Source organism: Canis lupus, chromosome 19 (assembly GCF_011100685.1).
Source record: "Canis lupus familiaris isolate Mischka breed German Shepherd chromosome 19, alternate assembly UU_Cfam_GSD_1.0, whole genome shotgun sequence".
Lineage (NCBI taxonomy): Eukaryota > Metazoa > Chordata > Mammalia > Carnivora > Canidae > Canis > Canis lupus.
This window is the reverse complement of record NC_049240.1, coordinates 52408280-52432081: the sequence shown is the minus strand read 5'-3', so window position 1 is coordinate 52432081 and position 23802 is coordinate 52408280. Positions and strand designations below refer to the sequence as shown.

General features: G+C 45.7%; 1 protein-coding gene across 11 annotated transcripts in view; it reads right to left on the bottom strand.

Annotated features, from left to right (window-relative positions):
* Positions 1-23802, bottom strand: part of LYPD6B (LY6/PLAUR domain containing 6B) — a 165790-nt gene that overhangs the window by 75171 nt on the left and 66817 nt on the right. For all 11 annotated transcript variants that reach the window (XM_038565178.1, XM_038565176.1, XM_038565170.1 and 8 more), the window contains exon 2: positions 54-234. The gene's annotated coding sequence lies outside the window, so the exon portion shown is untranslated. The remainder of the gene's footprint in view (positions 1-53; positions 235-23802) is intronic.

The following is a 23802-nucleotide window of genomic DNA, read 5'->3' as shown; positions in this document are numbered from 1 at the left end:
AAAAAAAAAAGAAAAAGAAAGAAAGAAGAAAAATGAGGCAGGCGTGTGCGTACCCTTTACGTGGAGCTGTATTCCGGGTTCCTCACAGGACGGGGCAGGAGGGCAGGCAGGCAGGCGATGGATGGAAGCAGTACTGTGCAGCTCTTCTCCTCACCGCAGTCCCCAAGGCTCATGGAGCGAGGGCAGGGTGCTGAGGACTCCCAGGGTAGCTCTCTGCAGTGGCACCATGGGCACCTCGGGGGAGAACAAGGTGAGCGTCAACGACGGAGTCCGTGGTGCCAGCCAGCGCTCCTACCGTCTCCACATTCTAGAAACACCCTGTAGCACAATGCACAGCAGACCACGTAGCTGCTTCCTTCAGGCTTCTTCCCACTAGAGCATAGCAGCCGCATGTTTACCCTGTTCGCATCGTGCCATTTAACTAAACAGAAAGCCTTTAGTCACATTATTCATTTAAAACACGGAATCTAAATAAAATGCAGTCTCTAGTGATAGGCCTAATGAACTGCAGAAATTCCAGATTCCTTTGTGTGTTCCCTTCAAATTCCTTTTCTGATGAACTGTCAGGGCTGACATGTCTGTGCAGTTAAACCAGCAAACACGTTCGGCAAGGTTTCTAAGAGGTTCATTATCTGACCAGTATACGTAACGGTGCTCAGTCAAACTCTGGCAGCAGAACCAGTAGAGACAGATGGAGGCTGCTTCTGTTCATGCAAACCAACTGGATGGATCCCAGCCACCTTCTGATCCCCCTCTACCTACCTACTCCCAAAGGCCACATCGACAGCCTTCTGGCCCTGCCTCAGGACCTTTGCATGTGCTATCCTGCTCCCTGGAACGATCCCATCCCCTCCTACTCCCACCAGACAGTCACACGGCTTACTCCCTGGATGCACCCAGGTCTCTGCTCCAATGTCACCTATTCAGAAAGGCCTCCGCCGACCAGCTGAGCTACGACAGGGGGCCTTCCCAGACCCTCCCCATCTCCCGACCAGCTTTACTTCTTTTTTCCTTCACTTATGACAACCTGACACAATTTCACTACTCGTCTATTTGCTTCCCACGCTACAAGATAAGCCCCATGAAAGCAGGGCTGACTAGTCCAACAATCCCTTGCAGCGCACACTAGGCACTAAATAAGTGTCGCAATTTAAATAAAATTTGCATATGGTAAGTCTACAGCATAGTTTCATATTTTGGCCGAACCCTATCTCACGTAAATTTATTTTTTCCAACGGCAGCTTTTCCTCCTTTTCCACCTAGGCAACAACGATCAGAAACAGGGCGGACAGAGAAGACTTCTCTCTGGAGAAAGAGCAGCCTCCAGAACGGAGGACGAACTTGTGCCACGACGCTGGGTTCCGCTGAAGCTCCCCAGGTAACACGCTAGAAGCTCAGAATCGGCATCTGCTTCCTCGGCCGTCTAACCGTACAAGTTAGCGGAAACCTCCTCACACGGTATGGGGAATAAAAGCCCCAGTGCTAGGGAAGTAGTCTGAAGGGAGGAGTTTAAAGAAGTTATTTGAGGGACACCCCGGTGGCTCAGCGGTTGGGCGTCCGCCTTGGGCTCAGGATGTGACCCCCGGGTCCTGGGATCAAGTCCCGCACCAGACTCCCTGCATGGAGCCTGCTTCTCCCTCTGCCTGCGTCTCTGCCTCTCTCTCTCTCTGTGTCTCTCACGAATAAATACATACAATCTAACAAAAATCAAAAAAATAAAAGGGCTATCTTGAAGACCATTACTTAGTCTTTAGAAGAACCGAGGTGATTGGCAATGGAAGGACTCACATGTGAAATTCCTTAAATAAAAATGTATTCACTTAAAAAAAAATACATACATTCGAATGAAAAGCCCGACAGCCCCTAACGTCGGGCAGACTGGGGTGAGACAGATCATCTTACCTGCTGTGAGAAAGAGGCAGCGTCATTGATACGGCGTGTGAACTGCACCCAAAAAGGTCATATCAGGATCTAAAATATGTATTCCTCTGACCCAGCGATTCCACTCCCAGGAATCTATTATAGTGAAAAGTATTTGCTTATAAAGTGCAAAGATGTATAGATAAAGAACGTAATGCAGCATGTACTGGCGTAGTGTGTGCAAGAAAAAATAAATGGAAAAAATCTGAATGTCTATTAATACAAAGTCGAGGGGCCCCTGGGTGGGTCAGTGGTTGGGCGCCTGCCTTCGGCCCAGGGCGTGACCCCCGGGGTCCCAGGATCGAGTCCTGCATCGGGCTCCCTGCAGGAACCCTGTGTCTCCCTCTGCCTGGGTCTCTGCTTCTCTCTCTGGGTCTCTCATGAATAAATAAAATCTTAAAAAAATTTAAAAAAGCCAAGGTGACTAAATAAAGCATGGCACCAAGAACTCTAATGATTCTCACACTCCTTCATGCACAAGCATTTGTCGGGTGACTGTGATGGGAGATGTTACACAGAGTACAACAACATCCCAGGTCCTTTGAGTTGAAGTTCTACACATAATGTTTTTAAACATTAGCTTAAGGGGAAATTCCAAAACGGCTACATATTTTTGAAATACATATGTACATGTATGTGTAAGACACGTAGTTTTGTTTTGTTTGTTTTTTAAATTTTTTTATTTATGATAGAGAGGGGGGGTGGCAGAGACACAGGCAGAGGGAGAAGCAGGCTCCATGCACCGGGAGCCCGACGTGGGATTCGATCCCGGGTCTCCAGGATCGCGCCCTGGGCCAAAGGCAGGCGCCAAAGCGCTGCGCCACCCAGGGATCCCCAGACACGTAGTTTTGTGTGCAGAGAATGCTAGATGGGCCCTTAACTGTCGCCCTCGTGCCATAGCTCTGAAGCTCCTGCGGACTCAGAACAAATGGGAAGCCACTGGAGCACTTTTAAAATTAAAAAATCAATTAAAAAATAATAAAATAAAATAAATAAAATAAAATAAAATAAAATAAAATAAAATAAATAAAATAATAAAATAAATAAAATAAAAAAATGACACCAGTCTGAGCTTTGGAACACACCAAGTGGATCTGATCCTGGCTTTGACAAAGTCCACGCTAACTCAATGGTCTTCAGAGTTGACATAACCTGGTTAATGCAGTTTCCCCTTCTTGGACTTACAGAATTACCATAAGGGTTCAGAGGAAAAGAAAAATGTCTCAGACTCTTCACAAGTTGCCTGGGAAATAGTAGATGCTCAGTAGGCATCTTTCCCAGCATTTCTCCTTGGAACGCCTTGGGATTCACAACATTTAACCACCCAACGTCTTGTCTTTTCTTTTTTCTTTTCTTTTCTTTAAGATTTGTTTTATTTATTCACGAGAGACACACAGAGAGAGGCAGAGACACAGGCAGAGGGAGAAACAGGCTCCACGCTGGGAGCCCAACGTGGGACTCGATCCTAGGACCCAAGATCACACCCTGAGCCAAAGGCAGACGCTCAACCGCTGAGCCATCCAGGTGTTCCCCCCAACGTCTTTTCTACTAGTTGATTACCCAACTTAAAAGAAAATACCTCCTTTAAAAACATTTCAGTAAAAAAAAAAAAAAAAATTCAGTAGATACTGTTGTTGGATCAAAGAACGTTTCAGGTGTCTGTCCACGATCTCACACCCAGACTAAAAGCAATCAGTCTTCTTTCCTCTGCAACGACTCCTCCCTTCTTAGCATGATCCCCTCTTCCCAGAAGCAACAGGCTAAAAAATGAGTTGTTGTTGTTTAACTGAGCAGGTATCTATCAGCTCGTTCTCCCCTGTGCTCTGCCGGCCCCACTGGTGTCCGGCAAACAGGCTTTCCCTCCCCAGGCCTGACCGCTCAGCCAGGCCACGCGCGAGGCAAGGGGAGGCCCGAGGCCCGCGGCCGGGCGAGCCCCCGCGGACCGTGGCAGCCTCCCAGCTGGCCTCTCCTGCACCTGTCCCCCTAACTCACACTCCGCTTGAGGCCCCAGCCCGCCAGCACCTTCGAATCTCCAGCAGAGTATCTGTTAGAGAGCTGCCGTCGCGGAAACAAAACCCACCGGCACGGGGACGCTCTCGCGTGGGCCCCCTGCACTGGGAACGTGGGGTTCTAGCGGGGACGCTGCTGAAACGCCCACGAAGACCCAGAGCCTGCAGGTGCCAGTCAGCCACCAGCTGACTTCCAGAAGCTTCCATCTAGTGCTTCCATCTAGTCCGGGGCCACAGTGACCCCAGGGTCCCAGGATCGAGTCCCACATCGGGCTCGGAGAACAGAAAGTAACGGAAGATGACATTTCTGGCGACTCGCGGCCTTTCCAGCATGTTGCATCAGATAAATGCTCTCAGGAACTTAGCACCAAGCAAAGAATTGTACGTCCTGAGGTGATGCTCTCTGTAACCTTCCCTCCTATGAGAACCGTATAGTCCACTTGTTTTTCTTTTTGCTTCGGTTGCCAGGAAGCTCAGGACCAGCTATGGGTCTTACTTCATTTACTCATCTTTTCAGTAAACATCTACAGAACCCATTGCACGTCAGGGATCACACAAAGGGCTGGGAATTCTGAGCTCGAGGACACAGGCCATTTTCCAGAACGCCTCGGACAGAGACTGAAGTTAACAAGTGGCCCTGAGTGCGGCGGAGACCCACGGGCAGACCCGCGGCGTAGCGAGAGCTCGGGGCAGCCGGGCGGCGGCCGGGGGGGGCACGGCCAGGAGAAGGAAGCAAGAAAGGCGCCCCTTAGAAATGATGCATCAGCTCTGCTTCTTGGCAAGTTAGCTCTCATTTGATTTCTGACGTCTCTAAGTCTTTAAAACGCGTTAAGCTTTCATAGAAATAGGTTGGAAAAATACATCTTTGTTCATTCATAAGCATGTTCAAATATGCACATGAAACAATATCCCTTTAACCTAGAGGAACCCTCATTATTTACACAACACAGCTTATATTGGCGTATTACAAGGGACGGCGGGGGGATCAGGTGTAACGAGGAGTGATCTGCTTTGAAGAGTTGATTCTTGACTATTCCGTGAATATTTTCCATGACTCCAAAATAACTTTGGTTTAAAAATAGGAAGGCATCCTCTTATTAATTTATCGTATTCTTGACACTGTCTGCCTCGCTACCGTTAACTCCGGGAGGCCAACCTCGAAGATCTTGATTCGATAGCTCTGGGCCGGTCGACAGTGATTGACGACAAGGATTAACTATATGGTTTCTAGATGAATCCTGGCTTACTTCCAGACTTGGCTAATGCTAACCCACTGCATTCCTCGCCTCCCCCTCTAGCAACATCTCCCTCTGCCGCAGCATACGCCGGGAGACGATGGGGTTGCTGGCACAAGTTCAAGTTATATCATTGATTCAAATCTATCCCCAAGCAAACCTGCTTTTATTTCAGATGAACACTCTCCAGCGATCTGAATTGCAGGGGCAGTAAAACAATTGTACATTTATGTAGCATTCTCATCCCCAAAGGAATAGTTTTCCATGCCTACAAATACCTTAGAAGCAATAAAGAGTTTGGTGGGTTGGCGTCTCGTTTTTGTCTGTGGCTTTTTTAGAAAATCAGAATTCCATGTAATAGGAAGGTGATGAATTTGGTGCTTACCAACAACTGCTCTAATAAAGTATATTATATGCATAATTCTCACTTAATAGTAACTACTGCATAAACCTATGGTAAAAGTGATAATATTCAGCTTATAAATCAGAAGCAGCAAGGAAAAGAAGGTGTGCCTTCAGGCCAAGAGCTGCAGGGAGTTACCGACTATTGCCTTGGGTTTCCTCTGCCCAGAACATTCTCCAGCTAATATCCACAGGGCTTTCTCCCTCCCTTCCTTCGGCTCTTGCTCAAATGTCCCCTTATCAGAAAGGCCTTTCTTGACCACGTTTCTTTAAAATAGCAATCCCTGCATTCCTTAGTCCTCTTTTCTCTGCTTGCTTATTGCTTTTCATTTTTCCCCATTTATTTGTTTGTGCATAGCACTTACTACCACTGGAAACATGTCTGTTTTCCCTCTTCCCTGAATCTAACACGTGCTCAGAGAGCAGGGGTTGGGTTTTATTCAATATTGTACCTCTAACACACCTGGCACCAAGTAGACCTTCAATAAATATTTGATGAGCGAAGGATTTTTTTTTTTTTGGACACTTTCCACTCACTCACATTCCATCCAAGTATCTCAATAGTGAAACCAAGGCACAGAGAAGGTGGGGATTTTTCCAACGCCCTCTTCTCCATTATTCTAGCAAAGAACAGTGCTCTATGATAAAGTCAAAGCTGACCGAAACAAAGGCCCCAACAATTTGTTAATCCTGTAGCAGTACATCCAGAACTGTACCTTAAACAATTCAAAGTATTTTGACTTAGTGGCTCTGACGCTTTTGAAACATGACCACTCTGCATGGGTCCCAAAAATGTTCTCCAAGAGTTTCTCCAAAACAGAAGAAATCAACCACTATTAGCTAGTCACTGCCCTAAAATGAGACCGATTTATACAAACCACATTGACTCCCTGTCCAGCATCTAAGTTAAAGGGGGAGGGGGACACAAGACCAGTGATTATCCACGTACATGCATGAACCTCATTAAATGGACCACACAGCTCCAGTTTACTAAGGCTACCTAACACTTCAGAATCTCTCCAGCCAGAAAACATTCACCTTCCTGAATATGAGTCTATAAGCCCCCTTAAGTCTTAAGCATAGCTAAGAGCAAGCAAACCAGAGATGCCAAGAAATGAGAGGCTGTGAATCATTTAAATCACAGGAGACGGAGAACCTATTAAAAACAGAACCACCAAATATGCAGTCAAGTGTCTGATCCATAATTGCTCTTAGTTCTGTTGCTACAAGGGCACGTGTCATAGAAAAAATTTTAAGAATGAGTAAATAAATAAAAACTTCAATCCACCAAAGCTAAGGGGCTTTGGGCAGGCCATAATTCTAAGTCTCGGTATTGTGGCTTGACGTTTGCTACCAAAGTGTTCTACTCAACTGCCTGCCAAGGAGCAATGAAGCAGAGCCCCAGTAATTCTTTCAACAAGCGACGAGATGGGAAGGCTAATTTAATGGGGCAGGGCCAAGTGCACTTAACAAACTGCACATCTGTAAGATGGAAATACACCGTCCTCATCTTTAGCAGTAACTCTCCTCACTAAGTAGCTCTCAAAGACTTTTGAAGCCTTTCTCCTTCTTGGTGTGTAGCTGCCAATGAGTTTACTTCCTTCTGCAGGAGAGAGGCTGCCGAAACGTGGGGCTTTGCCCCAGACCCACTGGAGTGGCCGTGAACTGAGAAATTCCAGCTGCATCTGATCCCATCCCTGAAGAACACGTGGATTCTTGTTCTCCATGTTAGTAACCCTTATATCTTTTCTAAGTCCCTTTCTTCATGCCCAAATGGAAATCAAATCATGAGGTCACAGGGAAGAGGAGTGCATTTCCACGTCACAGTTTTGGGTGGAAGTCTGCACCAGGCCACCTGGGTTGCACAGAGAATGCTGCTTCTATTTGCCGTGCATGGGGAGAATCCAGCTCAGCCCTGGAAAGAGGAGTTTTCAAGACCTCAAAAAGACCAACTCCACTCCGCATGGCTAGCCTTTTGATATAATGAATCAAACGTGGGCGGCCCGGGGGGCTCAGTGGATTAGCGCTGCCTTCAGCCCAGGGCGTGATCCTGGTGACCCGGGATCGAGTTCCACGTTAGGCTCCCTGTGGAGCCTGCTTCTCCCTCTGCCTGTGTCTCTGCCTCTCTGTGTGTGTGTCTCTCATTAATAAATAAATACAAATCTTAAAAAAAAAAAATAATGAACCAAACTTTTGTCTGCCCAGTTTTAGGTGATTCTATGCAACACGGCGCTGACTTGCCTGCAATTACATTTCTAGAAAAGGCAGCCTAGCTGTATGGAAAGCACCCATGATGCACAACTTTGCTTGGCCACTCACTGTGCAGCTCTGGCCACATCACTACTTCTTTCTTGGTCTCAGTTTTCCCAGCTCTAAAGCAAAAAAAAAAAAAAAAAAAAAATCTGAGACTGCTGTCTACCTTGAGATCCTCTGGTTCTGTGGCCTTTTCTGGGATGTCTCCCTCTTTGAAAGTAGTATTTTCATCATGCATTCATTTTGGCCTGTTTAGCCCTTATTCATCCCCAGGGACTTTACTAGTCAGACGTCCTTTGCCTCATGCTGGAGAATATTCTGTGTGACTCTTCAGGTCACTTAAGAGACTGACTTAAGACACACACATACTTTCTTTGGGGAGCCTGCAGATAGGGCCCTTTCTAGCCCTTGGCTTCTAAACTCATACAGAAGACTTGAAGCCTTGAAGTAATTAACAACCCTCCCCAAATGCTTTTCTCCCCCTTCTCTTTATTTTTCTCATATTTTCTCTCTTTTTCTTTTTTTCCTCCTTTCTCATCTTCTCTCACTTGGTCCTGCCAGCACAACCAAGGGGGTTATTTAGACCTACTGGTTACCTGTAGAAAAATAGGAAACTGCTGCTTATCTTCAATGAACAGAACCACAAGATTAGGACTGAAAAGCTATTTGAAGCACATTCATGTTGACAACATTAAGAACGCTATACAACATAAAAGCATAGGAGATGAAATGAATTCAGGATTGCAAATTGAGATCAATAACTACCTTCATGTTAAAACATTCTAAGACGCTGCTTTGTGTCCAAAGTTCTTTGATTAAAAAGTCGACGATGAGAATAAGATACAGACACCACAGTATCTAACCAATGTGCAGGCGGCATAATCCAAGGGATTAATGAAACTCCAGATCACAACTATTTAATATATTTTTGCTAAGCAGGAGTAGCTCGCGTGGTGAGGATTTGTAATTCAATCAAATTATCTTCTCTACATCCACTTGCGAGCATAATACTCACAACATCCATGTGATTAACCAAAGCAACCTAGTCCAGGAGGGATGCCAACGGCAGGCAGAAATGTGGCATATCTAAACAAATGAACGGGGAAAGGTGTCATTATAACTGAAGTTGTAGACATTTGGGATGCAAGTTTTTTAAAGTAAGTAGGAAACTTTAGGCAGGGAATGAGTCTTAAGGAGGTCCTTAGGCTCAGTAACCTTTCCCAGCCACACACCAGGTACAAGAATGACTCAAACTTCGCACAGCGTCCTCTTGTCCCCAAGTAGAAAGACTTGGTGGGATGAAGTTGATGCAAATTTTAAGTGGTAGTAGGAACAGAGAGGATGAACACAGTGGATGCTCCTTCTCTGCAGTCATGGAGAATCACTTAATCTGGCCCTGCTGTAACTCAGTGGGACCAGGACCACTTCCTCTTTCAGAGGCACAAACTTTTGGTTTCCCAGCAGGCACCTTCAACTGTATCTCCAGGTGTAAAAGAGAATTTGCCAGGTACCTAAGATGGATGACTAACTTCTGTCCCTTCTTGATCAATCACTTTGTGGATGTCTGCCTAAATAAACACATATAGAATGGCTACGGGACACAAGCCAAACCACTCTGATGTCCAAATTAAAACACTTGACTTTTCCCCCTTCCCCTCCCCTTCAAAAGAGCATTTAATTTTTTTCCCCCTAGAACAATAGGATCATAATACATCTGGAAATTTGCCATTTTGGCAGCAGGGGCTGGAGGACAGATCAATAGAGCGGCACAAATTCCGTCCTGAGCAAAAGCCTAAAGCTCCTAGCTGTGTCTGGGGTAAATCCAAAGCAGAGAAAGGCAAGGCTTAAGGTGTGGAAGGAGAACAGTTGCTGTTGGAAGTCCTGTTCTAACAGACCTCTCAAAAGCAGAGAATAGGGGGATGTATTCACTATATTTGAGCACAAGGCCAAAAGCACCCAGGTTCCTGGACCAAAGGGGAGGGTGTGGGATGGAGCAGAAGTATAAATCTGGGGGAGTACGAAGAAATAAAAACAAAGACCCACTTTTTTGCACAAAAGAAGAGTACCAAGAAGGACTGGAACCATGGCAAAGGAAAGGGTGACACAATGTTATGTTAAGCATGCCAACTCACCCTGTCAGGTCCTTGTCTCCCTCCCTCCCTGGTACCACAACCCTGCTGGCAAGTCCTGAGCTGACATCCACTCAACAGTCAGAACACACAGAGCTCCTACCTAGTACCAGGCATAGAGTTAGCAATGAAGGATGCACGGAACTGCAAAAGACCCTGAATAGCCAAAGCAATCCTGAAAAAGAAAAGCAAAACTGGAGGCATCACAATTCTGGACTTCAAGCCCTATTACAGAGCTGTAGTCAGCAAGATAGCATGGTACTAGGACAAAAACAGACACACTGATCAACAGAACAGAATGGAGAACCCAGAAATGGACCCACAACTATATCATCAACTAATCTTCATCAAAGCAGGAAAGACTACCCAATGGGAGAAAGACAATCTTCAACAAATGGTGTTGGGAAGCCTGGACAGCTACATGCAGAAGAATGAAACTGGACCACTTTCTTACACCATATACAAAAACATATTGAAAATGGATGAGACACCTAAATCTGAGACAGGAATCCATTATAATCCTAGGGGAGAACACAGGCAGCAAGTTCTTTGACCTCGGCCACAGTAACTTCTTACTAGACACATCTCTAGAAGCAAGGGAGACAAAAGCAAAAATGAACGATTGGGACCTCATTAAGATAAAAAAGCTTCTGCACAGTGAAGGAAACAACAAAACTAAAAGACCACCTACAGAATGGGAGAAGATACTTGCAAATGACACATCTGATAAAGGGTTAGTATCCAAAATCTATAAAGAACTTAACAAACATGATATCCAAAAAAAAAAAAAACAAAACAAAAAAACAAATAATCCAGTTAAGAAATGGGCGGAAGACATGAATAGACATTTTTCCAAAGACGACATCCAGATGGGCGAGAGGCACATGAAAGGATGCTCAACATCACTCATCATCAGGGAAATACAAATCAAACCATGACGAGCTATCGCCTCACACCTGTCAGAACGGCTGAAATTGACATCACAGGAAACAACAGATGTTGGTGAGGATGTGGAGAAAGGGGCGCCCTCTTGCACTGTTGCTGGGAACACAAACTGGTGCAGCCACTCTGGGAAAACAGTATGGCGGTTCCTCAAAAAGTTAAAAATAGAGCTACCCTACGACCTGCCAATTGCTCTAGTAGGTATTTATCCAAAGGATACAAAAATACAGATTCAAAGGGGTACAAATTTCAGCACCATTATCAGCAAAAGCCAAACTATGGAAAGAGCCCAAGTATCCACAATATCCATCAACTGATGAATGGATCAAAAAGATGTGGATAAACACACATACACTGGAATAGTATTTAGCCATCAAAAAGAATGAACTCTTGCCATTTGCAATGATGTGGGTAGAGCTAGAGTCTATTATGCTAAGTGAAACCAGTCAGAAAAAGACAAATACCATATGATTTCACTCATACATGGAATTGAGGAAACAAAACAGGTGAACATATAAAAAGGGAAAAGGGAGAGGGAAGCAAACCATATGTTTTTTTTTTATGTTCAAGAAACATTTTTAAATTTAAATTCAATTAGCCAACATATAGTACATCATTAGTTACAGATGTAGAATTCAGTAATTCATCAGGTGCATATAACACTCAGTGCTCATCACAGCACGTGCCCTCCTTTTTTTTAAATTTTTTATTTATTTATGATAGTGAGAGAGAGAGAGAGAGAGAGAGGCAGAGACATAGGCACAGGGAGAAGCCCGACGTGGGACTCGATCCCGGGTCTCCAGGATCGTGCCCTGGGCCAAAGGTAGGCGCCAAACCGCTGCGCCACCCAGGGATCCCAGCACGTGCCCTCCTTAATACCCCTCACCCAGTTACCCCATTCCCCCATCCCCACGAGAGACTTAATGATAGAGAAAAACTCAAGGTTGCTAGAGGGGAGGTGGTGGGGGATGGGCTAAATGGGGGTACGTATTAAAGAGGGAGGGCACTTGCTGGGATGAGCACTAGATGTTATGTTGTAAGTGATGAACCAATGAATTCTACTCCTGAAACCAATATTACATTATATCGTAACTAGAATTTAAATCAAAATTTAAAAGGAAAAATAAGAAATGAAGGACACAAAAGAATCCTATGTGTTCTCTACTCTCCAACAAAAAGCTAGATAAGGTCCACTGGGGTCTCCTCTATTTCAGTACAAGCACCACCAGCTGTAGATGCTAACAGCATCATAGGAAAGGCCTGCGACTCTGTAAAGCCCTCAGCACTCCTTGCTCCTCCTTCCAAGGGTAAGTTCCCCTCCCCAGTGGACAGCCTTGCTATTATACAACTAGAGTCGCATTCCCTTGACTGAAACGTAATCTCCAGTTGAAAACCAGGAAGAGGACACTCATGAAACTTCTTGGTGATTTATGCCTCTGAATGAAGGAGTTCACTGCATCCAGCCCAAAGGGAAGATTTTGAGATGGAGAATCTGAGAGTATGCAGAGGGCAGCCCAGGCCAGGCACTTGTCCTAATTCCCTCAGGCCACGCTCCTAAGAACTATCCGGCTGGCTGTATATTATTTGTTCTCAAGTTTGGTAAATCATTAATGCTCTCAGCAATTCCATATGCGATAACTCTTAGATTTGTTTTCTTATGAGGGTCTTAGAAGTCTAGAGGAGATGGGGTTTTTTAGAACCTTCCTAAACGTACAGATTTGGGTCACTCTTGCTCTGCATGTCCCTGGTAGATAACCAGAAGAGGAGGACCTCCTTGTGTTTGAAGAACATCCCCCAAATGTGGAGTTCTAGGAAGCACGCAATGGACCCACAGATCACGTATACCCTTTGGTAGTCACCCAGTCGCATGACATTTCAATCCATCAGGATCGTCTCTTCTCACCAGAGAAGAGAATGAGAATTGTTCCTCTCATTGGTGAGGTTAAGGTAGGCGGCCTACATAGTTCTCCTCTGATTTTCTTCCAGTATACAACCAAAAGGATCAGAACACCAGGCAAGATTAAAAATAGAGCAGTCCCTCAAGAGAAAATGAAAGGCCGGTGTTATGTTCTTCCTTGGCATGTCCTCAAGCCTCTGAGCAATGAACAGACACATAACCTTCTACAACCCATCTTGTGGCTATTTTGTCAATACAAATGGCTCTGTAATTGCCCTAAGAAATTCGGACTGGTTTTGAAATGTTACTTTTGAAGAGAGAAAATTCGGGACATGTTTCACATTCAAAGACCCTCTTACCACTATTCACTGAGAACAGAGAGTACCTTACACATACATCCCTTTCAAAGGTCTCTATCCAGAGGAGGCAAAATGCTATTACCTGAACACCAAACAAAACCCAGTTCTATCTCCACTTTCCATCTGTGTGAGACTCTCCCATGTAATCATAGCAGCTGCTCATCAACAGTATGAAGGGAGACGCAGTACCAATGATTAGAACCAGGACAAGGAATCAGTTTCCAGAAAATATCCCTAAAGTCCATGATTGGAATCTGCACCTTAAACCAAACAACTCATTCTATTTAGACTGGCCTATCAGGGGATTTCAAATGCTATCTGAAGGTATAATTTTTGCGTCTGCAAAAAAATCTTGCAAGAAAAAAAGAAAACCCTACATGCCACATCCAGAGCTCTGAAAAGCCAGAAAAACTTATCAAATGGTAGGTGTAGTCAGGTATAAGAAGAAAAATGAGACACAAACCTAATTTTCAAGGAGCAAATGATGCCAGTGCCATACCCCAAGTAGAAAGAGCAACTTGATAATGGGTAATGCTTTTTTTTTTTTTCCTAAATAAAGAAATCAGTTGCATGACATGTTAGCTGAAAATATATCTTTTAAAGAAATTCAATACCTAAATAGGGGGTCTGATTTTTTTTCTTAAAAAAAAAGAAAAAGTCACTGGCTTCTGTAGTAGTGTATTTTGAAGACACACCTCTGACCAGTGACCTCAGGGTTATCAGTAAAGACCACAAGGTAGTATGTGAAATGCCAGGTGAGGAGCGCACCGTCACACCCATAAGCCAGAAGAGTGCCAGGACTCAGTCTATAATCAGGCATGAGTCAGCTGCTACTGAGAGGAGACAAGGAACTGGGGCATCGTCTGACGAGATGGGTCCATTCTCGGAGAGTTCCTTTTGCTACACCAAGATCCTGGATAAACAGAACCAACCTGATAACCTATTTCTGACCACCAAAATGGTACAAAAAATATGTACTATATATGAAATATTTCATGGAATAAAATACAGAATTAAAAAGGAAGAAAAAGACTTTAGAAAAATGACTAGCAATAGCCACAAATTAGCCAAAGAGAATTTTTGGGAATAACACAAAATCATTTAAATTAAAAAATCAGGGACGCCTGGGTGGCTCAGTGGTTGAGGCTTGCCTTCTGCTCAGGGTGTGACCCCAGGGTCCTGGGATCGAGTCCCCATCGGGCTCCCTGCTGAGATCCTGCTTCTCCCTCTGTCTCTGCCTGTCTCTGTGTCTTTCATGAACAAATAAAATCTTTAAAAATAAATAAAAATAAAAATTCAATGGAGAGGTTAAACCTCATATTTACCACAGCTGAAGACAGAATCACTTGGAGTGTTAAGAGTTCTGGAAAAAAGTGATTAGAGTGCAATAAAAAGAGACAGTAAGTATTAAAAGGATGTAAGAGGCGTGGAGCACACGGAATAAGAAAGTTGAAAACGGAAGTCCCGGGAGAGAACGGAGATTGGAGAACAGGCAGTTTTGAGACATAACGACCAAGGTCGATGAAAGACACCGATACGAAGACGCAGAAAACGCTACAGGCCAAGCAAAACAACAAGGATCCCACATCTAGGTGCCCTGACGCCACAGCACGGGTACCAGAGACAGGGATAGAAGGGCCCCCACGAGGCAGACAGACAATCAGACCGACGGCTTTCCCAAAGGCAACTGGAGTCAGAAAACAGAGGTGACCCGACCTTCCAAGTGTGAGGAGGAGGACTATTAACTAGGTCACAAAGAAGCCACAGGCCCAAAGCGGTGTCACTGCAGCGGGTGCCCACACTGGGGCTCACACCTAACCTGACCGCAGTTTCAACCTCCCCCAGAGCTGTAAGTCTTAAGGGGTCGGCCAGGGATTTTCTGATCGGCACCGACGAGGAGATCCTCCGTCAATGGACCCAGAAGAAGGGGAGGCCAGTCATGTCCTCAGACCCCTGCAGCCCCCAGGGGTGCGGTGACCTCGCCTGAACAATCTGGTCTGTCCTTTGGCTAACGGCTTGCTTGCCCCATCCTCCTTCCGCTTCGTCCAATCCCTCAAGGGCACCCCTTTCCCTGCCAGATGGGATGCTGCCTGAATCATGAACCTATTAATAAAGCCAATTAGATCTCCCAAATTTACTCAGTTGAATTTTTCTTAACTAGAACACCCAGTGAAGCTATTCTTTAAGGACGTATTTATTTCATGCTCCTTGTAAACAAAGACGGAGAGTTTATTACCATCACATTTCCCTAAAGAAATGCCTTAAAGGATGTGCTTTAAATATTTATTTATTTTAGGGGATCCCTGGGTGGCGCAGCGGTTTAGCGCCTGCCTTTGGCCCCTGGCGCGGTCCTGGAGTCCCGGGATTGAGTCCCACATTGGGCTCCCGGCATGGAGCCTGCTTCTCCCTCTGCCTGTGTCTCTGCCTCTCTCTCTCTCTCTCTCTCTCTATGTCTATCATAAATAAATACAAATAAATCTTTTAAAAAAATAAAAATAAAGATTTATTTATTTTAAAGAAAGAGCGTGTGTGCAGGGCAGGGGGAGAGAGAGAGAGAGAGACTCCAGCAGACTCCCTGCTGAGTGCAGATTCCACAACCCTGAGGTCATGACCTCAGCCAAAACCAAGAGTCCACGCCCCAAGGATGTACTTTGGGAAGGAAGACAGTGAACCCAGAGGAATATCTGATATGCAAGAAATGACCAGCAGAAAAGACAGTAAACACGTAGGTAATTTTATAGATATTTTTACCAGTATCTGTAAAACAGTGCTAAAACTAAAGTGTATCTTAATGGTTGTAAAAAATCATCAGAACTCAAATATTAGGGGTGCCTGGGTGGCTCAGTAGGTTAAGCGTTTGCCTTCAGCTCAGTCCTGGGATCGAGCCCTACAACGGGCTCCCTGCTCAGTGGGCAGCCTGCTTCTGCCCCTCCCTCTGCTTGTGCTTGCTCTCTCTCAAATAAATAAAGTCTTTAAAAAAAAAACAAAACCCTAGAATATTATATAACAGTAATATAATTCATGAGAGTCGTTAAAGTGCTCCCATGTTGCTTAGAAAGGGGTTATGATCCTACTGAACCTCATTCACAAAGGGGGAAACTGGCAGCAGGGCCCTAACTGGCCCGGAGCACACCAGGCCTCCCCTTTCTCCGTCTCCCCTTACACCTGGCCCTCCCCGGTTTGTGATCCAGGTGGGAAGAGTTGGGGGGTGGGGAAGAACCAGCGGCTCTGACATGTTTCCTGACCGAAGGGGCTTCCAGGTCGGTCCCTAAGATACGAGAAACGGCTTTGAGCCAAGAAAAGGCCCAGAGGCAGATGAAAGGCGGTGTTTTTTGCAGCCAAACTTTCAGCTGTGTCTAGAAAGTAATCCACTTACTTCACTTGAAGACCAGACTAGGTGTGGCTTTGTTTGTGAAGGGCTTTGTTGGGGCTACACATTGTTTGACTTGGGCAAACAGGCATGGGGATTAGGGGTTTGTGAAGTCACTGCACCGACTGGTACGTGAGGATGTGTTTGAGCTCTTGGGTCTCACCAATGGAGAGAGTTTTGGGGTGGCAGGGAAGAGAGGACGCCACAGGTCTATGTTCGCCCGGGAAAGTCCAATCTCCTCCTGGAATTTTTCTGCAAAGTGCAATCTGACCTCATCATCCCATATGAACTTCCTTCTTGAGAAAATAAAAATCACAACCAAGGACCTTCTTCAAAGGCTCCCCTTGTGACTTGGTTACTGAGCTTGGGTCTTGAGTGTCAGGGTTGGCCTCCAGGAAAATTATCCAGAGGAGCTTCCGGTGGCCAGTCCATCCCTTCTCATCATTCGGGTAGTGGGGCTGGTCAGGGGAGACGCCGGCGAGGAGCTGCACTGTCAGCTCCGGAATCCTAACTTGTGGAACGCAGGCTCCTTTTTACATAACCCTAAAGCAAACAGCAAAAGGTCAACTGGCAAGGGGGATCCAGAGCCGCACATTTCAATGCCAGCTCCAAGTTATTTAAGAGCTTTCATCGCTGAAGACCATCAGAAGAATCCGTGAGCGGGGACAACAGCGAATGGCCCCTCGTTACTACAGCTTCGGAAGCCTTAGAAGTGATTCTGGTCTTGAGAGCTGCTAAGAAAAGAAAAGATGCTGTCTGGTTAGGAATCCCCGGCTACTCCCGCGGGCACAGCTGTCCACGGTACCCTCTGATGCCTCAGTTACATACCATGTTTTATAGCCTCTGCCTAAAAAACAGACCCGGGCATTTAATACCAAACACGCCACTACCTGTTGTTTCTCCCCACATGCATGTAGCTGCCTTGAGTGTTAACATAAGTTACCTGCCTATGTGCATAGAGAAGACAATGCCCAGGAGAAAAATTGTCACTGATAATTATAAGGCAATTTCTCCCAGCCCCAGAGACAACTATGTATTGCTCTCCACCCCCCCCACCCCCAGAAGTATTGCATTCAAAATCCACAGAGCACGGCGGGATGGGGTGGGGAGGCAATACGGTGAGAAATTAAGAGATCTCTTTTTTTTTTTTTAAGATTTATTTATTTGAGACAGAGGGAGGGGGCCACGAGCAGCAGGGGGAGGAGCAGAGGGCGAGAAAACTCTAGCGGACTCTCCGCTGAGCGTGAAGCCTACATGGGGCTGGAGCTCACTACCCTGAGGTCATGACCTGCGCCGAAACCAGGAACTGATGCTTAACCGACTGAGCCACCGGGGCGCCCCAGAGACATTCTTTAATATTTTCAAACGATGAAATTAATACTTCAGAAAATCAGTCCCCAAACATTTACCCGATTTCACCATGCTACTCGGTTATGGCAGAAATAGGAAGAATCAGCCTTGGATTCTGCAGGGAAGAGTCCCGAACAAGAAAATCATGGAGATGAGCCACGGGGATCCTATTGGCTGATTCCTAGGTCATCTTTCCTAAATATATGCTACTAAATCACCCAAAACCTCATGAATTCTTGATATGAAGATTCATAAAGTCTTTTTAGGACTAAAAGAGAGGTTTTAAAAAGATTCCTTCCTTCCTCCCTCCTTTAATCAGCTCACAGAGGCAGAAATTACCAGTCCGGTGTTGACTCCACTGTAATTGTCCAACTTGAATCATATGTAGACTTTTTTTTTTGAAAAAGAAAAATGAGTGGGGTACCTGGGTGGCTCAGTCAGTCGACCGTCTGCCTCTCGGTTTTGGCTCAGGTTGTGATCTCATGGGATGGGGCCCCGCATGGGGCTGCGAGCTCAGCAAGGAGTCTGCTTGGAAATTCTCTCCCCTCCCCCTCTCTAAAAATAAGTGAATAAGTCTTTTTTTTTTTTTAAAAAAAAAAAAAAAGGAAAAGAAAGAAATGTTCCCTCAAATGACCAAATGTTAATTTTGCTTTTAGTGTGTTCCTTAGAAAACAAGAATATAAAACCAGGTACAAAATCTTTAGACGTATCACCCTGTATCTACGAACCAAGGCACATGTATAAGCAAATACAACCAAACTGCAGAACCAACAGCATTGAATTAATAACCACAACTGCCACGCTAGGTCACGGACTGGTGACCAGGTGCCTAGGTGCTGCCCAGGGCCGACATGTACGCCACTGGTCACGGACAGCGGCGCCATGGGCCCTCTGAAGCTTGGCAAGCATGTGCTCGCGTGGTCTACGTGAAGACTGCATTCCCACCACCTCCCCTTCCAGAAGTGCTGCGGAAGCTTTCCTCCCAGCCCGCCCGGTGGGCACTTGGTCTTTAAATGTAAATAGCAGAATGTAAGCTCCATGGGAGTAGAAGGTTCCGTCTAGTTTGGTTGTTTTTTAAAATCCCAATGACTAACATAGCGCTTGACACACATAACTGCTCAATAAATATTGTGGAATGAATCAAAAAAAAAAATAAAAATAAAAAAAATAAATGTAAATAGCGCTTCGGCATCAGGTTAATCCTATGCTGGTTTTTCTTAGGCGCTCTCCACATTTAAACAAGGTTCTACTTGACACTAATTTGAAGACAGATCTCAATGTACATTGGAAATCACATCCCAGTTATTTAAAAAAAAAAAAAAGATGTATTTACTCATGAGAGACACAGAGAGAGGCTGAGATGCAGACAGACGGAGAAGCAGGCTCCCTGGAGGGAGCCCGATGGGGGACTCAGTCCCGGGACCCTGGGGTCACGCCCTGGGCTGAAGGCAGGTGCTCACCTGCTGGGCCCCCCAGGCGTCCCCCAGTGCTTAGTTCTAAGACAGCTATCCAGTGATCCAGGGTAGGCCTAGATAAAGTTTTTATTGCCAACCAAATGAAAGCAACGTCTTCAAATTCTTCCACAAGACTCACAAACCTCCGAGGTCACAAAAGCTGAGGGGTCCTCAGCTCCCCCCAGGGAACACTGTCCGGGAGCAGGTGCCTACAGACCACCCTGTGCCCTTGGTGTGTCCTAAACCAGAGACACACTTGGGTCAACACCTGGAGGAGCGGGGGGGGGGGGGGGGATGGGGGGCTGGAGGAGGGCTGGGAGGCCTAGTGGGAACAGCGTCAGCTGCGACCCCAGGAGTCACCACGTGGGACTCGCTGTCGTCCCAGGCTGAGGGCTCCCTCTGAGCCCCCGGCTCCCTCACAGTGGCCTAGTTTTCGTAATAAAGGAAATGCAGTACTGAGCACGTCTCAGAGACTCGAGTCCGGACAGATGTTAACTATCACCCAGCCGGAGAGGCTACAAACGTCGCCCTGTAGCAGCCACTGAAACAAACTCCCATCACCACTGGGCTGGGTGGCTTGGGTGCGTGTGCATGTGCAAGTGTGTGTGTGCAAGTGTGTGTGTGCAAGCGCGACCTCGGGCTCTACCACTTGAGGTCCACTGTCTGCGCTGTGCTCACGGTCCCCAGGGGGGCCCCCGCAGACCGCTCCCCCAGGTGCCTGTGCTGGCTGGCCTGGGGTGGCTCTGGCGGCCCAGGGCGGGGCAGGCGAGGGGATATAATCACCAAATCCACCAGGCATCTCAGTACCCCACAAACCCCGGGCACAGATGAGACGCTCAAAATCAACAACAAGGGGGAAAAGAATCATCCATCGGGGAGGCAAACCCATGAAGATAATCACAGAAACAAAAGTGGCCTTGACCCTCTAGGACCAGTCATGGAAATTCAGCTAAAAAAAATAATACCTGGGGAAACTAAAAAAGCAAACCTTGTGAAAGAGTTTATTACATTAGCTATAGCAGGGGAAATTCTGGAAACAACCTAGATGTCCTAAAGTAAGAAAATATTATGACATTATCTGCCTGAGGGACTAGGATGCCGCCATGAAATACTATTAAGACTTCACAGCAACAGCAAAGGAAAGAAAAAAAAAAAAAAAAAAGCTTAAATGAGAGGAGGATCAGAAGAGACTCTGTACATACATTTGAACGTAAGTCTTTTAACTGAGCAACAGTAGGCCTGCACCCACACAGCAAGGACAACTCCACAAAACTAAATTCCAGGCTGGAGGACTCAAACTCTAAGGACTGTGCGTCTTTCTAAAACCTCCTTAGAAATAAAACACAGCGCGTACGATCCCGAGTCCTCGGGGCTACCGCCGGTGAAGCCCCCCGACCAAGTGCCCCCCTCCCCTCCAACCCGCGAGCTGCCTCCTGCCGGCGTGAGGCCTACCGAGCGGGAGGCCTACCAACCCGCCTCCGCGAAACCCAAGCCAACTGCAGGGGGGAGGTTTCTGGCTCTCTCCTACCCACTCCACTGTCTACACGGACCACGCGCTGACTCTAGCTGGGGCAACTGAAAACGAAATCCTTTTCTTAGACAAATTTTGGGGGTGCTGTGCAGAGAGCGCTGTGTCAGAGATCGAGCACCTTGATTAGAAAGCGGTAAGACGAACGTTGTCACGTGGGGGCCTTCACTGGAGGTTTTAAAATACATTTCATGCTCCTCCTCAAGGAGATCCTATCTAGCAGAGTGATGACAGGTTGACAGCTATGACCTTCTTCCCATTCCTCCAACTCCTTCTACATGAAATCAAGGCTCTGCTGCTGCCACCACCGTCGTCTACGGGCCCGCTGCCCAGGCCCGGTAATGAGGGCCACAGACCACCCCACCCCAAGGTCACTGCTAATGTGCTAGTGTCACCAACAAACACGTCAGGAGAGGGGAGACCCAAGAGAGGCACGCTGTCCCCGCGCCCGAGGCTGGCTTCCCTTAAACGGCGGTTGTCAGAAAGACCAGGTCTTGGTCCTGAAGACAAACTCGACACCCGTCAGCATTGCAGCGGAGGGCGTAATACCGACAGAAAGCTCTTCACGCTTTAATCTTAAACCGATGATTTGATATCTCCCTAAATTATACATTTCAGCAGAGTTTCCTAATCTAGAACATTTATTTGTCTAGGATATATATTAACTTGAAATATTGCCATTCCTATTTCATAGCTGAGCGGACGATAATTTTCTTTAATTACGCATTAATTCCAACGTACTACCTGGCTAGGCAGTTCTTGTTTTAACGGGGTGAGGATTAATGGGCAGGTGTTCTGCTATACTCTGACTGAAGAAGAAATAGAGGAATTACACATGATTCATTTTCTCACTTCTCTGAGCTGAATACTATGAACAACACTGCCACCCTACATTCATAAAGCACTCTTCATCTTCAGAGTGTCCGGGATTACGTTTTCCTGAGCCTTTTACCTTTGACAGATTGTCCTGGAAAATGCACAGCGCTACAGTTTTTCGACTTTCATGCCCAAACATTTTATGTACCTATGTTTATATCAACAGGAGGCAGTAAGAGGTAGTAGAATAACCACGGCCTTTGGAGACCGACAAACCCGGCTTCAGAGAGCAGCTCAACCACCTACTCCATGCCGTTGGATGAATTACTATGATCACCAGTGTTGCCACACTTACAAAAAGGATAATATCCACTTCCAAGGCACCTGGGTGGCTCAGTCGGTTAAGCATCCAAGTCTTGATCTCGGCTCAGGGCATGATCTCAGGGTTGTGGGATCAAGCCTCCCATCAGGCTCTGCACTCAGTGTGGCGTCTACTCATCCCTCTCTCTCTGCTCCTCCTGGCCCCTTCAAATAAATGGAATCTTAAAAAAAAAAACCAAACCTACCTCCATCAACAACTGGTGGAAGGACTTAATAAGATGTAACTTATAAAAGGGTCTGTTCTGTGTCTAGCACATAGCAAGTGATTTATAAAAGTTATTATTAGCAGCTATTTTCCTCTTAGACATTGTCTGGCCCCTACGTGACTTATTTTCTTCAAAATATTTGAATTCAGAGAGGTATGGAGGAAGTAGAAAATCAAGAACGACATTAGTCCCAGAAAGTATACTGGGAGACGTACATTGGTATAATCTCGGACATCTTCTGCCCTGAGGGGCCTACTCCAGCAGTCGGCAAATACTCATCCATCTCTGCTACTTTAATAGCGTGTAAAGTTAACAGTGCTTTGGATAAAACCCAATACTCATCAGTTGGTATTCCTGTATTTTAAGTTTAGAAGCTGTATCAAACCCAAGAAAACCTTTCGAATAAGGAATACCGTGTGGTTACTGTGGTAGCCAAGCTCCACAGTGGTCCCCCAAGGATCTCACATCCTGGTGGCCATGCCTTTAGTAGTATCCTTTCCTACCCCTCAACATTCTGAAGTACAACTGGTCTATGATGCCACCTATGAAATTAACTGAATGTGATGATGTTTGACCTCTGAGGCTGGATCCTAGAAGACACCGGAGTTTCTGCCTTGGTCTCTTGGATCAATTGCTCTGGGGAAAATCAATAACCAGGTCATAAGGATACTCAAGCAGTCCCATAAAAAGGCCCATATAAAGAGGGACCAACTTGCCAGGTACGTGAGTTCCCTTCGACATAAATCATTCAGCCCCAGCCAAGTCTTCAAATGACAGCAGCTTTGGCCAACATGTGCATATCTCACGAGAAACACTGATCCGTAATTGCCCAGCCAAGCCACTTCTGATTTCCAGATCCACAGACACCATGAAAGATAATAAATGATTATGGGTGTTTCAATCAACTAAAATTTGAAGTTGCTACATAGCAATAAATTATTGTTATAGTAACAAGTGTAATTTATCAAGAATATGGATTGGAATGACACGATCCTTCACCATGTAACCACCAACCCAGAGAACAACTCCAGACCAATGATTTGGTCTTTAATATAGAAGCAATTTCATATTTTAAGTATCATCGTATCACACATTAACTAATCCCTCAAATCCCACAATTCCAAAAACCATTTTAAAAATGGCGTATTTGATTATGTAGAAATGACAAAATGTCTACATGGAAAAACTATAAAGTAAAAATCTAATGACGAGTGAGGAAAATTCTTAGCAATATATGATAGAGGGTTAATATCTGATATAAAAGAGACTGTATAAATCAATAAAAATAAGTCATCAATAATAAAACAAAAAGCTGATATGATGGAGAGATTCGAATAAAAGAGAAGAGCTCCAAAGACTGCACTCCAGGGCACTTCAGTATTTAGGTATCAGGCACGAGAGGATTGAGCAAAGGATACCAAGGAGTGGTCGCTAGGACAGGAGGAAAACTAGAAGACGCTAGTGTCTAGGAAGCCAAGGATCAAAAAGAGTTTCAAGAAAGAGTGACGAACTGTGCCAAACCCTGCTTCTGAGGCAAGTGCGAGGAGAACT